Here is a 14146-nt window from a genome sequence, read left to right on the forward strand (position 1 = left end):
TCTTCTAAGTGAATTCTGTGCATTACAATACTAGGATTAATTCCTTTTAAGTCTGAAATTTGCCATCCCATACTTCCTATTCTATTTCTAACAACTTCCTTTAATTTTTCTTCTTGAACCTGTGTTAGTTTGTTAGAGATAATTATAGGTAGAGAATCGCCTTCGCCTAAGAAAGCGTACCTCAAATGGTTCGGTAATTCTTTAAGTTCTAATTTAGGTGGAACTATAATTGAAGGCGGAACTGGTCCATCTTCTCGAATCAAAGGCTCTGGGTCCTTATCTTCTAATTCCTCACTCATTATAGGTTCTATTATTTCTTCTTTTTGAACAATGTCATTTACACATTCTTCAACTAGATCAAGTTTCATACAAGTGAAATCCTCCATAGGATACTTCATTGCTTGATTCATATCAAACTCGATCTTATCGTCTCCTATTCTTAAAACTACTTTCCCTTCCGACACATCGACTAGAGCACGTCCCGTGTTCATGAACGGTCTACCAAAGATTAGCGGACAATTAACGTCATATGCAAAATCTAATATCACGAAATCGGTCGGAAAAATAAATTTGTCAACTTTAACTAAAACATCCTCAATTATACCATATGGTCTTTTAGTGGTTTGATCCGCTAATTGCAAAACCATGTTGGTACGTTTGATATCTTCTTCTAAGCCTAACTTATTAAAAATTGATAATGGCATCAAGTTTATGCTTGCTCCTAAATCACAAAGACAACTTGGGAATTCAATATCTCCCAATTTACACGGAATGGTAAAACATCCGGGATCTTTGAGTTTGGTGGGCAAATTACTTAACACAATTGAACTGCAATCTTCGGTAGTGAAATGGATGAAATTCCTTCCCAACTGATTTTCTTTGAAATTAAATTTTTTAGGAATTTACCATAATTGGGAATTTGCGTAATCGCATCCATAAACGTCAAATTAATATGCAAATTTTTAAGTTTGTCTAAAAATGTTAAAAGTTGTTTGTCATAGTCCTTATTGCGGACTTTGTGTGGAAAAGGTGGTTTGAGTACAAAAGTTTTTGTACTAGAGTCAAGTTGTGCATCTTTTTGGTTCAATGTATCTTCTTTGGACTTTGGTAAATCAGTTCCAGGTAAAGTCGAATTTTCGGGCATTTTCGGGCCTAAGTAATTTTTCCCTGAACGAAGAGTGATAGCCTTTACATGCTCTTTCGGATTTTCTTTCGTATGGCTGGGAAGACTTCCCTCTTTGCGGGATGGAATTGATTTAGCGAGTTGTCCAATTTGAACCTCCAAATTATGGATGCTAGATGATTGGTTTTTAATAAGCTGATCGAATTTATTCTCGATCCGTTTAAAACCATCGTCGTGATTACTTATTTTTCCGCTCATAGCATCAATAAATTTGTCGATTTTAGAAGATAAAGTGCTAATCGTATCTCTTGATTGATTTTGATAATTAGTGGTACGATTTTGATTAGCATTAGCATTATTATTGTTATCTCTCCAGTTAAAGTTAGGATGATTTCTCCATCCAGGATTATATGTATTGGAGTAAGGGTTATTAGTTTGGTTTTTCCCTTGGACAAAATTTACCTATTCAATTTCGCTCATACCTTCATAATCCACATCCGTTTGGATTGGCTTACCATTAGGATCACACGGTGCCATAAACCTATCAATTTTTTGCGATAAGGCAGAAAATTGGGCTTGCAACATCGCAACTGGATCAAGATTCACTATACCTTTAACTGATGACGTAGTTGAGGATGATGGTTTCGCCATTGGTACGTGTCCACACTCCGCGGGCCATATACTGCTGTTGATTGCCATTTCCTCCAGAAGTTCTCTTGCTTGGGCCGATGTTTTCTTCCTGAATAACCCTCCACACATAGCATCCAATGAACCTCTAGTTGTAGGATTTAGTCCATTATAAAATGTTTGCATTAAAATTTCAGCGGGCAATTGGTGGTGTGGGCATAAACGTTGAAGTTCTTTAAAACGTTCCCAAGCCTCATAAAGAGTTTCATTATCATTTTGAGAAAAAGATGTTAACTCTTTTATGACTCTTGCAGTTTTTGCTAAAGGAAAATTTTTTGATAAAAATGCTTGGGCTAATTGCTCCCAAGTCTCAAATGATGCGGCTGGCATAGAAGTTAACCATTCTTTGGCTCGACCCTTCAAAGTAAAAGGAAAAAGGCGAAGATTGATTGCTTCCGCAGTCACATTCGGTATTTTAAAAGTGTCACAAATTTCTAAGAAATTTGTCAAATGGGTGTTAGGATTTTCGTTAGGTAACCCGTAAAATGTTACGTTATTTTGTAACATATTAAGCAATGCTGGCTTAATCTCAAATTGATTTGCATTTATTTGGGGTCTAACTATACTGTTTGTTACACCAGCCACTCCTGGCCTAGCGTAATCCATAAGCGTAGCCATAACTTCTGGCTTAGTAATTCTAGTTTATATTGGAGTTTTGTTTTTCTTTTTCTTGTCTTTCTTGTTCTTTTTAAGAGTCTTTTCAATTTCTGGGTCAATAGGATCTGATGACGTGCCCGAACTTCGAGAACTGCGCATGAACTTGAAATTTCGCACGAACCGAAACTACCTACAAAACAGAATTTGAAAAATAAATATGTTAGTAACTTAAAATAAATAAAATATAAAATTTTGAATAAGTATAAATAAACCTAGATTCGAAATAAAATACGAAAAATCTAAATTTTTTGTCGAAAATTTTGGCGTTCCCCGGCAACGGCGCCAAAAACTTGTTGAGCGATTTCCGCAAGTGCACGGTATACGCTTGTAGTAATAAAAGATATTGATCCCACAGGGAACGCTTTTTAACAAAAACTTATTTTGAATCAGTTAGATTTACTTTTAAGGTTTATAATATGTAAAATCGTTGAATTGGATTTGGTTTTGAAATTGCTAGAATAAGAATTAGATTAGAGTATAACAAATGTTAGAAAATATTTCTGATTTAGGGATTAATTTGCAAGACATGAACGTTTAAATACTTTTAGAAAAGTAAACAAATGTATTCGTTTGCATTAAGCAAAGAAAACAACTTAAACTTTGTATAAATTATAACAATGAAATAAATGACGGAACCTCTAATTTTAGGGCTTTGAACCATAGTCAATCTTCCTATGGTCAGGTAAGATAGCTACCTTAATCAAATTAATACTCTACTGATTATATTAATTTGTTAAGTTGTTCAACAAAGTTTCCTTGTAAAGATTTTGAATTTAACTACGTTTTAATGAAAACACCAGCAATCCACCTCGGATCCTTTATCAAAGTGCTGCATAAAAATCTATCGAATAGAACAGACTTTATTAGATGAAACATAAATTTGATACAAGTTTACAGAGAACAAGGAGCATGAAAACATTCTACGGCGTGCAAGTGAACGGGTTGTCAATCCTTTCCTTGGGTTTCGTTAGAGTTTGTCAGACTCAGGGCGGATTCTCTACTCAATCTTCTCGCTGTAACTTCGTAATAGGGATACGGTCGGCCTCTACCAAAATGTAAACTAATATGAACAAATCTAAACGCTACTGTGTTTGTTATTATTGAATAAACAATGTGTGTACATCATATTGCTTTTTACAGAAATGAAATCTAAATTCTGAATCACTTGACTCGGAATTTCTACATAAATTTTATACTAATCTCTTTCTTCTATATCTTTCCAACTCTCCATCAACTCTTTATTTATAGATGTTGAAGAGTCGTAGTTGAAGTGTCGTGTCCGTTGTGAAGGATCATATCCGTTGTGAAGGGACGTCTTTATCCACCCGAACGAACACGTTTCTTTGAATTAAACATGTGTTCATTGTACTTGGAGGATTTTCTGCACTTACCGAGAATATTTAATTCTCGACTGAGAATGGGGGAGCATTTATTTGGTCTTCGAACGAAGGGAAGGAGCTGCTGAAAACGCGTGTCGCGGCCGAGAATTTGAGATTCTCGGTCGCGGCTTTTGTAAATTCTCTATCGAGAATCTTGTTTCCTCAACCGAGAATGTGACATTTTCTTCTGTTTCTGACTTCGCCTTTGTCCTCGTTTAGGTATAATTGATCTTCGTTGTTTTTACCTCCTTTTGTAGGGTTTTTATTCTGTTTTTAAGCTCTTTTCGTTCCTATTTGGATTTTACCAAATATTTACGTACCTTGCAAGAAAGAAACATATTCGAACGTAAAAGTATTCTAAACAGGTATAAATAGCACAAATTCGTAGCAATATTGATGTAATTATTGATGATATATTAGGTATATTTTGGGCTTAACACAACATCATTATACAATGTAGCAATCGGATACAAGTTGTCCCAAATGAGCATCTAATAGTCTTAGGTACAACCTGCACCGTCCTAACTAATCCTACTAATTGATGAATCAACCTCGTCAACATATACATTTTCATACATGAAACGGTTAGCAATTATTTCATTTCTAATGCTATGCCTAACTTCATGCCACGATTCTTCGCTACCAAAAATATAGGTTGCAATGACACAAAAGCCACAATTGCCATCACCAATGACGTCGAAATATGATTCGACGTAGGGCTTAATTATGTCGACTATTTTATCAGAATGTTCAAAATCACAAACGTCAAACGTATTTCCATCTGCAGTGAGTGAAATAAGATATTGTAAACTTCGCATGACTTATTTTGGGTGTAAATGAACTAGATATTGCAAAATATTTACAAAAACAAATTGGATTTATCAGCTAAACATTACCTGTTGAGGCAACATTATGGACCGATGATGAAGAGCTTCTTCTACCACTTCTACCACGACTCTGAGACAAACTAAAGAACGAGCACGTCCACGACGAGTGTCATTATACTCCCAGTCACTCGGCATGCATTTTGTGGATTTACTCCCCTTAGGTCATCCTCGAATGTGAATTTTTACATCTAGTTCAGTGTAGTGTGCTTGATCCAAGTGTAGTTGATCATGGATAAGTAATGAAATATTCTGCATAAAGGCTGGGTCGCCTTTAGAGACCTGGTCGACTAAGGATTGAAAGTATCTCTGATCCTCTATTTGATCATTACACCTTACATTTTCATCAGTGTGACGATAATTAATTAAAAGTGTTTTCTAGAACACATGAACACTCTTAATACCGATCATGCGGTTAAGATCATAAGCTTGTTTGAGCTCGCATGCACATGGTATCTGATGAGAGGTTCTCAATATACAACTGCAAAGCACGTTCACTTCATGGCTCAAACCTCTCATGCGCTCTAACTCATCACTGAGCAACTGCATACAGTGGTGGGAGACATTAAAGACCAGGTAGTTAAGTGGGAATCTGGAGTACTTGACTCCTTTACGAAGTCTTGACTGCTCAAGCATGTACCTGATAAGAAGATAAACATACTATCAGTGATAAAATATGTGATTTGTGACCAAATTACTTAACTTCAGTAGAATAAATTGCAAATGTTAATACCTAATATTAGTTGATTGAGATTCTATTTGCTTGTGAACCTTCTGCCATATCGTATCGAGGGAGCTAGTGGTGGTATTTAGCCATTACTTTAGACTCGCATGTTCGCTCTCCACTCTACAAGAAGTTGTGTTGCCAAAATATAAGAAAGTCTTCCTCCAAGCAACAATGAACTTCTCCTTATGCACCAACCACGTCTCTTCAACGTAAAAGATAACATTTTGGTACCTAGACATCCCATCCCTCATCTTGTTCAGAGTTATCTCATATTCAGTAATGGTTAATGATTGTATTAATGTTCTCCATCTTCCATTCTTGAATTTAGCGACATGTACCTTATCTCCCATAAGTCTGTAGACCCGATCTTCTACATCCTTATTTATATGCCAAGTGCATAGCAAGTGTGTTGAATGTGGAAAAACCTCTTGGACCGGCTTCAACAACCCCAACTCCCTATCACTAACAATAATAGTCGAGTTAAGATCAAACCCCATCAAAATCCTCAGCCTCTGGAAGACCCAACGATAGCTCCCTTCAGTCTCATCTTTAATTATCACATATGTTATCTTAAAGTTGTTATTGCATGGCGTCATCCCAACAATTTCAACAAATAGAATTTTGTACTTGTTGGTTTTGTACATTGAATCAATGCCGATATACCAGTAGTAGGTCCTGAACATATCCACTCAGTCTAGATGTGCCATAAACACATGCATTATCACACCAGAATCAGGATCAGCCTGGGTATAATTAACATACATGTTCTCAACAGCAATATGGTAGAATTGACCAGCCAGGTCTCTACCTTCGAACCCATCCTTCCTCAACTTACCCATATAATTGTAGACGTGTTTAATTATTGGATTGTCTGCTGGATGCTTTTCTTTAACTACTGCTAAAATAGCACATGGCTTTGCTTGAGCCGAACTCATATCACGCACAATTATTTTAGACGCGGTACTAAGTCCGTTCATCTACTGACTTCCCTCTGCATACACACGTAATGTATGATTGTGCATACCAATTGACCCAGACTTAGTCTGTATCCCCCAACCAGAAAGGTGTGCATGTTGATAGGCTTTAATCTGAAATTTATATCTGCACGCTTTAGTTTTACTTCTTCTTATTAAAGTCTCTTCAGAAGTTCTCAGAAGACCTCTATAACTTTCACCCTATGAACATCTCAACAACTTCTGCTTTCCCCCATGTTTGTGCGAAAATATTATTAGCTCAAACTCATTCTGAATAACTACCTATTTTGCCCATTCAACAGCATCTTGACACAAAGGGAAAACGGTGTCCGTTATGAAACGGGAACTGTAATCAATGTCGTCGGGATACTAATCTTCTATCGGTTTCTGAATATACCAAAAATGCATAACAGTTGTTAATATAGTTTGACAAAATACAAAAAAATTACAGTTGAATGCGTTTCGGCCCTATTTTAAGGGAAACGGGTAGGCCACCCGTTTCACCCCAGGCCGGAACGGGCAGCATGCGCCACCCGTTCAGGCAAAAACCAACGAAAAAGAAATTTAATTTACAGATTTCGAAATTTTTTTAATTGTAGGATCGTAATATTACCTCATGTTCGAAATAGTCTACTTCCAGAATGCTCGGTTCCATTTTCATAAAGTTCCAATTTTTTGCTTGGGAGAGAAAGGGAGAGAGAGGATTTTGAGTTTTTGGATGCAAATAATAAAAAGGGCGGAAATGTAAAAGAGGGGACAGTAATAAGTAATTTAGAGGCGATGAATAACAAAAATCCTTATGTTTTTCAACCATGTTGTGAGTAGAGGTGATTTATGACAGTGTAGGTAGGTAGAGAGTATTCTACACTCCGCTTAAGTTACAACTAGGACGATACCCTCGTGTTGCTTCGGGTATTAAAAAAATAATTTACACTTACAATAAAATTAATAAAAAGAATAAAAAATATAATAACATAACATAATTTACAGAATTATATGGGAATACATCATGTTAAAATTAAGAAACATGATGGCTAAATATAATAGTTGTGAAAGTTAGGAAGACGACTTTAAAAATCGTACTGCTTAATATGAGATGACGCTTTGGAAACCTTTTTAAGCTACAAACTTAACTCAATATGAAGAATATTCAATTCGTAATATGGCCAGAGAATTGGTAAACTTCAAATTAGAATATTAAATAGAGATAAATTAATCTTTCACCATAGTTGGTTAGGTTAAATTGGAAAGCAATCAATCATTTTCATCTCATGGTTAACTCATTGTACACTTATTTTAATCCATTTGATCCAATCAGAATAAATATGATAAAAACAAATCAATATCTTTCGTGCTTAAATCCCTTATTGTATTGTTATGCTTGTTTATTCTTGAACACCAATCTTTGCAGATAAAATGTGATTCCTCTTAAACAGAAGCAACTCGAACTAATTAATTGGAATGAAACAAATCAATATCATCCGTGCTTCAATCCTTTGTTGGATCGTTATGCTTCTTCATTCTTAAATAGCATCACATATGATATTGATTTATTTTATTTGTAGATTTCAATCTATTCATCCAATCAAATATCAGTTCACCAAATTAAAAGAACAATTCATCTTAAAAAAACAAATCTCAATACCATATCCAGCTTTCTTCAAATAACTCATAATTAGTGGAGCCAATCAACTAAAAAAAGGAAAAAAGCCTAATACATCACAAGCTTCCTGAACTTTGCAAATGTTTCACCGGCTTATTGAACTTGATTATTCTGTGTCACCAACTCCATAAACTTGTCCATAAAAACATATTAGCTCCCTGAACTTTATGAATGTCTCACCAACTCTAAAACTTGCTTATTCGGTAACAACTAAATACGAAAATCACAATACTAATTCTCAATCCTCATCCATTCGATCTCTCAAACCTGCAACAGTAACTCTTATAATAGGTTAAAAGATATGAGAAGAGAAAAAACTACATCTCGAATAGATGAATATGTATTTTTAGAATTTAGATTTAATAGGTTTTTGTATTTAAAAGGTGATTCTGGATCCATAAAAGGAAGGAAATTCAAAACGCTTAATACACCATTTGTCCCCTGAACTTGTCCAAAAAACTTGATTGGCCCTCTGAACTTTCAAAGTGTCCCGATAGCCCTCTCAACTTGCATAAAATATTCAGTTAGTCTTCTGAACTTACGTAAAATATAATCAATTGATAACTCGATAGCAAAAAAAGTAAGTTAAATGCGAAAGATGTATTCCACGCATTTTAGAATGTTATTACATAATTAAAAAATAGATTAAAAATGAAGTTATTACTTGCTCAATTATAAAACTAATCTTCTCTAATATTAGAACCGCATATCCCGAACTTATCATTTTACTTTTTTTTAAGAAGTGTCTAATACATCTTCCGTATTTAACTTACTTTTTTGCAACCGAGTGATCAATTGATTATATTTTGTGCAAGTTCGGAAGGTTAACTGAATATTTTATATAAGTTGACAGAAATACTGAGATACTTTGAAAGTTCAAGGGGTCGATAAAAATTTTTGAACAAATTCAAAAAGACAAATGATGTTTAAGCTAATTCAAAATAATAAACATGAGAAAAAATCAAAGCAAGAGAAGAAGAGAATTGAATGAAAAAATATAAAATAAAGCGTGTAAATTACATACGTGGTGTACAACATTTACCCTAAATCACACTTTGGTGTACAACCAAAATTTTGTCACACTAAACCGTACGAACTTCAGGTGACCTCCTACTAAAGTGTACAGCCGGTTTTTATGACCAGTCAACGCTGGTCAAAGTTGGCACATCATCATTTTTCATTATAACATTAAAAAAAGTGGGACCCACTCTTTACAGAGTTGCTAAAATAGGCTTATCACTTATAAAATTACTAAATTACCGTCATCTTCTTCCTTCAACTCCTCTCTCCCTACCATTTTTCTCTCACTCCTCTCCCCCTACCATTTCTCTCTCACTCCTAAAATTCTCTCTAAATCTACAACTATTAAAGATGCAAAGCCTGGAACTTCCTCCTAGATAACCTAATCTCAGACATTAAAACAAATCACTAGATGCAAATAAAATTTGAAGAAAGAGCATATGAGAAAATCAGGCTTCAAGATAGAAAGACCTAGAGTTTCCATATCTTTAGCTCCTAATGAAGTTGCATCAAGCAAGACGTTCCATCCGTTTTCCTCGGCGATTCCCATCCAGGAGTATGAATATCTTGCTCCTGCAACTCTTGATTGAAGCGGAAAAACAAATAATACTCGGCAATTTTTGCATTTTCTCTTGCTTTCTAACTTCTTCTGTAGTTTTCTTCCCTGGATTCTCATTCTAAGCCAAACGAATTCAGCTGACATGATTCTTGCTCGTTTTTTTTGCAATTCTCAATCATAGATTCCACCGATTCGTTTTCGTAGTCATAAACTGTGAGAACATTGTTGTGAGACTGAAACGGATAAGCTTCTGCGACAATTTTGAACGTTGAAGCTTGATTCGTGGTGAAACCCATAGTATATTCATCTTCAGAAATATTCATGAAGCTCATAATTCTCCTCCGTATGTTCTTTTCCAGGTCGGATTCCGAGGCGCCATATTACAATTGAGAATTCAAGCTCACTGACTTGTAGGAAATATTGAAGAACAGCGAATTGGAATCGGAATTGGGATTCGGAGGAGGAGTAGTTGATGTAGAGGGAATCGAAATGGAAGAGCAAAGCTGAGAATATGAGAAGAGGCCATGGCCGATATAATCAAGACAGACATGATCGGAGAAGGATAAATGATAGTAGTGTTGTTGCTGGATTTTATCTGCGTGATCGGTGAGGGGAAATTGAGGGAATGATGCGATGAAATTGGTGAGTGATTCGTGTAAAGAAGGGATGGATTCGTGATTGGTGAATCGGGAATTGGGGGAAATTGAAATTTCGAATTCATAGCGGGAAGAAGCAGCGGTGGTTATGGATTTAGCGGTTTCAGAATGAGGAAAGGTTAGTAGAAAATGTGCCAATTTTCGTTAAACATAATTTTTTTTGAAGTTTATGTTAAAATTGAGGTATTGGAGTGGCCCAACTTTACTAAAATAACGTTTTAGTGAGAGAAAATTAGATATAGAAAGAAAGAAAGAAAGAGTTAGAGAGAGAAATTAATAGTTGTAGATTTAGAGAGAATTTTAGGAGTGAGAGAGAAAAAGATGAGTGAGAGAGAAATGGTATGGAGAGAGAGGAGTTGAAGGAAGAAGATGAGGGTAATTTAGCAATTTTATAAGTGATAAGGCTATTTTAGTAATTCTGTAAAGAGTGGGTCCCACTTTTTTTAATGTTATAATGAAAAATGATGATGTGGCAACTTTGATCAGCGTTGGCCGGTCATAAAAATCGGATGTACACTTTAGTAGGAGGTCACCTGAAGTTCGTATAGTTTAGTGTGATTTAGGGTAAAGGTTGTACACCACGTATGTAATTTATTCAAAATAAAGCATCTCAATGTTTTACATAAGCCATAAGTCTATGGAACTATGTCGTTTTGACAAATGTAGGTTTAGTTGTGAATGTTTTAAAATTGGAGGACATAATTAGAATTAGCTTTGAATTAAAATTGAATTTGTTCCTTTTCTCATTCTCCTTTAATAATTATATATATATTATAAAACTCAAGAGGTTCAACAGTACAATTGGAATAATTTGTCCAATTTTTCCAATTGAACCCTTTAAATTTAATGTTTCTATCCAAGATAAGGTCTTTTTAAATAATTTTCTAGATCCATTAATCTTATAACAAAACGGCACGGTTTTATATGGGGGCAATAAAGTCATTTTGATATTCCATTGTAGGGTTATCTTTCATCCATTCCCTTTCTTATCTCATTCTCTCTAACCCACAGCCGCTCCTTCAAGAACTCACCATCTTTCTCTAACTTCATCTCCTTACTCCATTGATTTGTAGATTTCTGCAGGAATATTTTTTCACAAAATCCTTTCCGTTTACAAGAAAACCGACGGTGATGAGACCTTCATTATATCAGCCTGATTTTCTATACGTTTTCTTTCGCATGGATCTGTTACCCACAGTTAAGAGGTTTGTAGATTATTAGGTCCAGATTCGCATGGATCTGTTATCGCTTAGCAACATATTTTCTTTCGCTTCTATGATTTTCTATTTTGAGGATCGAAAAATATCATCATCGACATGTTTAGTATTTGTTTTCTTTGAATGTCTCGGTCCATGTGTCACACGAATCTGTTAGCACTTTATAGTAAGTTTTTCTTTATTTTTCTTTGGTTGTCTTCTGTGTAGGAGATCTAAAAGCATCTTCATTGACATGTTTCGTATGTGATTTTTGATGAAAAATATGTTTATTCTTTTGCTATGGCTTTTAATTTATTAATACCTTTCTTCAATTAGGCATTCCGGTTTAATTTTTATCAGTGTGGCTTATCTTCTTTTGCAGTTCTTTTATTGTTGACGGCACAGATGAACGATCGGACTGTGTTCATTGTTGAACCATTTTCGTGGTTTATATAAACTGATCTAGGATCAATGTATGGAATTTTTCGATTTCTTTCTATATGGTACTAAAGGTTAGTATTTTGTTGATTTTATTTCTGATGAAAAATATGTTTATTCTTTTACTGTGGTTTTTAATTTATTTATACCTTTCTTCAATTAGGCATTCCGGTTTAATTTTTATCATTGTGGTTTATCCTCTTTTGCAGTTCTTTTTATCATTGACGGCCCAGATGAACGATCGGACCATGTTAAGGAGAGGCCCTTCACTTGTTAGCCTTGTCACTAGATATAAGTGAGGGAGTATCTAGAGCCCAATAGACTTCAATGTATATCTTCGGGATATGAACTTAGTCCCCTGAGAGCACTGCTCCGCTCCCCCTAGGAGTGTACAAATGTAATTAATGACTTCAAACTTTACAGCGGAAACAATTTAGAATTGGCAAGTTCCCGACTACGACCTAAAGTCCGAAAAGCATATAAGCGATTAAGGGCTGTTCACCTGAGGCATAGAAGATACTGATTTCCAGGCCAGGTAGGCTCCCTTTTTAGGAGACATTTTCAATCAATGCATTACGCGGATGATCGCACCAACAGAAGGTATTATAATCGAACCATTTGGTGGTTTATATAAACTGATCTAGGATTAATGTATGTCATTTTTCAATTTCTTTCTATATGGTATTAAATGTTATTATTTGGTTGATTTTAATTGAACTTTTATTGTATCTTCTTGGACGGGATATAGACATTTTAAGTTTTTTTTTAAGTATTTTCAAAGTTGAATGGAAAGATATCCGGTTTTTAAAAAAAGTATTTTCAAAGTTTTTTTCATTGTGTTTGATGCATGGTTCAAATTTGTGATCAAATATTTTTACAGTTTTTATTTTGCAACCAATATTACATGTTTGGAAAAGACTTCATATTTTTTTTTTTGTGGATTTAGGTGATTTATTTGAGTCATTTTTCATGTTTTCTGGTTTTAAATGTTGTATTTTTACAGAACTGCAAGGATTGATATGAGTTATGAAGTTTTTAGAGATATTTTTTTTAATTTGTTTTTTTTTCCATGGAATTGTTCAATTTGTGTTTATTTTAAATAATTTTTTATTTTTTTTCATGTTTGCATGGTTTTACATAATCATCATCATCTTCACTTTTATTTCCTAATATGATTTTTTGATGTTCGCTTTTTTAATCATCTCTGAACTGTTTCTGGCAGATATAAGTGGTGATTTTAAGAAATCGGGTAGTTGTTGGGCCTTTAATCGGACAGTTCAATAGTTTCGGGTTGTTGCGTTTTTTATTTCTCTTTACTGTTCTTCAATCTAAGGTATTTTAATATTTAAATTATTTTATTTGTTATCTTAACAAATTATTTTTTAAAATATTCTTGCAGTTTCTTAAAGTCTTTTACTTATTGGTTTTTGTAATTGATTTTTATTTACTTTTATGTTTAAAAGGTTGGTATTTTTTTAGCAGGTTTACTGAATATGAATTCCTCTTTGGAGATGCCTTTGAAGATACTGTAAATATCTAAGATTTCTTGCAATGAAAGAGACTGAAAAAATGGCCTGATAGAAATTAAAAATATATGATAATCACTTGATAAATTATAGATTGTTCAATTTTTTTTATTTATTTTCTTTTGATTGCATAGGATAAACTGAATCAAATTAAGGTGGATTTGTAAGATACTAACAAAAGTTTCTTTTAATTTTGATGTTGTTATATATATATATATGGTAGAATTAAAGAATTAATCTATTATTTAGTTGTTGAAATTTATATATAAAGAAGAAAAAGAAAAAGAAATATCAGGAGAAGACTTTTTTTTTTATAGATATTTTGGCATGTTGCATCATATGCTATTATGAGCATTTATTAAGAGATAGATTTTGTTTATTGATGTTTTGTTTTTTATAGACAAAACATGACAATATTTATTAGTATGGAAAGTAGTTCTTACTTCAAGAAAAAGCAAAAATATATATATATATATATATATATATATATATATATATATATATATATATATATATATATTTTTTTTAAAATAAAACCAATTATGAAGCTAATAGTTAGGTTATGAAAAGTATATATTTATGGAATAACCAAAGAAATAACAAGATCCAATTTGGTATCCCGAAAAAACAATATATTTTTTTCATGAAATAGAATGT

At 33.8% G+C, this 14146-nt stretch overlaps 1 long non-coding RNA gene and 1 other non-coding gene across 7 annotated transcripts; both read left to right on the forward strand.

The window, feature by feature from the left end:
• The first annotated feature begins 1952 nt into the window (after nucleotides 1-1952).
• On the forward strand, nucleotides 1953-2059 carry LOC136220996 (small nucleolar RNA R71). The gene has a single exon (XR_010684791.1). It is a non-coding gene; the product is annotated as a small nucleolar RNA R71 (small nucleolar RNA).
• Nucleotides 2060-11304: 9245 nt separating this feature from the next.
• LOC136217981 (uncharacterized) lies at nucleotides 11305-13809 on the forward strand. 6 transcript variants are annotated; one of them, XR_010683604.1, is made up of 5 exons: nucleotides 11313-11534; nucleotides 11908-12037; nucleotides 12173-12563; nucleotides 13186-13296; nucleotides 13443-13809. It is a non-coding gene; the product is annotated as an uncharacterized lncRNA (long non-coding RNA). The 6 variants fall into 6 exon arrangements; XR_010683603.1 differs by having other exon boundaries at nucleotides 13446-13809; XR_010683602.1 differs by having other exon boundaries at nucleotides 11305-11534; nucleotides 12173-13296.
• Nucleotides 13810-14146: the final 337 nt, after the last annotated feature.

This window comes from Euphorbia lathyris, chromosome 2 (assembly GCF_963576675.1).
Source record: "Euphorbia lathyris chromosome 2, ddEupLath1.1, whole genome shotgun sequence".
Taxonomy (NCBI): domain Eukaryota; kingdom Viridiplantae; phylum Streptophyta; class Magnoliopsida; order Malpighiales; family Euphorbiaceae; genus Euphorbia; species Euphorbia lathyris.